This window comes from Chiloscyllium plagiosum, unplaced genomic scaffold (genome assembly GCF_037043375.1).
Source record: "Chiloscyllium plagiosum isolate Xiang-an unplaced genomic scaffold, Cpla_swu_hap1 HiC_scaffold_50, whole genome shotgun sequence".
In the NCBI taxonomy this organism is placed as follows: domain Eukaryota; kingdom Metazoa; phylum Chordata; class Chondrichthyes; order Orectolobiformes; family Hemiscylliidae; genus Chiloscyllium; species Chiloscyllium plagiosum.
Window position 1 is genome coordinate 53,417,862 of NW_028270188.1, and position 3,293 is coordinate 53,421,154.

The following is a 3,293-nucleotide window of genomic DNA, read 5'->3' on the forward strand; positions in this document are numbered from 1 at the left end:
ACGCACAGGCCAACAGAGAGAGTGGCTGACCGACAGAGAGAGACTGAGTAGGTAGACACACACGCACACACACACCAACACAGTCAGATCGCCCAAAGTACACGCTAAATAAAGCTGACTTATTGCATCACAGCGTTTGGCACGCAAGGTTTCCCTGTGCACGATAAAAATAACAGAGGCAGATTAACCCTTCACAGGCCAACACTGAGACTCCAGGCCACATTAACCCCCGCTCTCCATGGCCGGTGAGAGACTGATCGGAACGGACACTCAGTGTAACCAAGGAACGCGTCCCTCACCCCCTCCTCCCGCCCCCTCAATCCCGGGGAGGGGGCTTGGGTCAGCTGACCGTACGCTCACAAGACTGCAAGCAGTCAGAGCAGAAAACTCTCCCGATGAGTCAATATCCAGGGATCCACGCGGTCCCCAGGAGCGTGCCCACTCCCATCTCCCTGAACGGTGTCAGGCCTGGAGCTGACATTGACCGGGCAGGAAGGGTTAATGAGGTAAAAACAATGACTGCAGATGCTGGAAACCAGATTCTGGATCAGTGGTGCTGGAAGAGCACAGCAATTCAGGCAGCATCCGAGGATAGGCTTTTGCCCTAGACGTCGATTTTGCCTGTCCTCGGATGCTGCCTGAATTGCTGTGCTCTTCCAGCACCACTGATCCAGAGGAAGGGTTAATGAGCCCAGTTAATAAAGCACACTCAGCTTTGCTAACAGGGATGGGGGTAAGGGTTAGAATACAGGAGCAGGGAGCTGAGGGGGGGAGTCCGTCGAAGAGTAGAGTCCGGCCTCTGACTGATGGGGTTGACGAGACAGGTTCAGCCCTGGCTTTGAAACAGAAGGGAAGTCTGTGCAGGGTGTTATAAAGCGGAGGTTAACCCCGCCCCACCCCGAGAACTAAAACCAAAAGGGGAGCCCATTCTGCAAAAGGAGATGCAGGGAGAAAGTGACGAACTGCAGATGCTGGAGATCAGAGTTGAGAGAGTGTGTTGCTGGAAAAGCACGGCAGGTCAGGCAGCATCCGAGGAGCAGGAGCATCGACGTTTCGGGTATAGGCCTGAAGGAGGGTTTATGACTGAAACGCTGATTCTCCTGCTCCTCGGATGCTGCCTGAGCTGCCGCGTTTTTTCCCAGCGCCACACTCTCGACTCTGAAAAGTCGTGTAACCTGCTTTTCAGCAACTTCTGGCGGTTAAACCTCCGACGCTTGCTTTAAAATTAACAAGTAACAATGTATTTATCCTACTCTAACGGCAAGCAAATTAACCAAACTATTAACAAACAGAACAAATCCCTTTGTACTCCTATTTATTCCCGAATAAAGCAAGATTCTATTGGTGTGCTGTTCCAATAAATACAAGTCCCACTTGTATTTTAGAAATATAGATTGAGTCTCTCAAAATACAGCCAGGTTACGTGTTTTCCAGAAAGTTCTGTGCCTTCCCCATTGATTCTTCTGTCGGGAGTAATTACTAGTTGTGTCATTGGTATAATCTTTATTCTAGATGGTGCTTTCTTTAAGATGTAGAGACTCTTGCAGATGGTAGCTCGCTCTGGGGTCTTTGTCCAAACGCACCCTTCCTTGTAATGACATAGAAATATTTCTACAATATGGTCCTGCATTGTCAAAACCATCAGATTTAAATTTAATAGGTGTTTGGTATCTCATTACCTGGTTCAAATTGATTGGCTAAATTCAGAAGCCTACAGTCTTAGTAAAAACTGCTGCTTGGCCTGCTAACTCTACGGCCTTTCGATATAAATGTTTCAGTTCGCGTGATCTCTGTGTCCTTGCAAACTTTCATGCTGCTGCTCACAGACATCCATCTCTGAGCACAAAAAAAAGCACACGATCTTTTAGAGCGACCATGCAATGTTTTTCCCTCCCCAAGCATGTTACAAACACCAAATTGAATTCCTAATCTACAAGCAGTCGACACAACTTTGCAACAAGGGTTATGATAGTGGGATTAGGAGTGGGAGATAGCAGCAAAGCAAATTGAGCACTCAGAGAGATAGCATAGAATTGATGGGCTGAATAGCTACCTCCAGTGCAAATCTATTGTCACCACCAAGGCTGGAGAGCAGAGTGCCCCTCCACAGGGTGAGGTGGAGTTCTGGGCGAAGGAGTGATTGGGGGACCTTCTCAAGAACATGATTTCTGAGCAAGCTGTGTCTGCCAAGACTTCAGTGAGAACCAATTCTGACTTTTGCTGCACATGCCAGAACATCATTACAGTCGGCTTCAGAACATTCTGTAATTTCAAGGCAAAACCATAGGATAGAATCCCTATGGTGTGGAAGCAGGCCATTCAGCCTGTCAAGTCCATACCGACCATCTAAAGATCATCTCACTCAGACCCAACCATGACCCTATCTCTGGAATCCTGAATTTCCCATGGCTGACTCACCTAGGCTACAAATCTCTGGACACTATGGGACAATTTAGCATGGCCAATCCATCCTAGTCTGCACATCCCTGGATTCTATGGGACAATTTCCCATGGCCAATCCACCCTAACCTGCACATCCCTGGACACTACAGGACAATTTAGCATGGCCAATCCACCCTAACCTGCACATCCCTGGACACTATAGCATGGCCAATCCACCCTAACCTGCACATCCCTAGACACTTTAGGACAATTTCCCATGGCAAATCCACCCTAACCTGCACATCTTTGGATTGTGGGTGGAAACCGGAGCACATTATTTTCCCTGGAGCGTCGGAGGCTGAAGGGTTGACCTTATAGAGATTTATAAAATTATGAGGGGCATGGATAGAGTAAATAGACAAGGTCTTTTCCCTGGGATGGGGGAGTCCAGAACTAGAGGGGCATAGGTTTAGAGTGAGAGGGGGAAAGGGACCTGAGGGGCAACATTTTCACACAGAGGGTGGTGTGTGTGTGGAATGAGCTGCCAGAGGAAGTGGTGGAGGCTGGTACAATGACAGCATTGAAAAGGCATCTGGATGGGACATGAATAGGAAGGGTTTGGAGGGATATGGGCCAAGTGCTGGCAGATGGGACTGGGTTAATGTAGGATATATCTCTCACGCGTTGGACTGAAGAGTGTGTTTCTGTGCTATATGACTCCAGAACACAGAAAAAACACCCTGGGCTGCAGTTCCATCCACAAGACTGGGGAAGCGTGTAAATGCAGAGGTGTTGTGGCATTGTCAATTTAAGGAAGGACACTGGGTTGTGAAATAAGGCTTTGCGTGTTAACCTGAGCAACAAAAACACTGCTGGGAGTGTCTGATAGACTACACGCCCCCCCCCCCCCC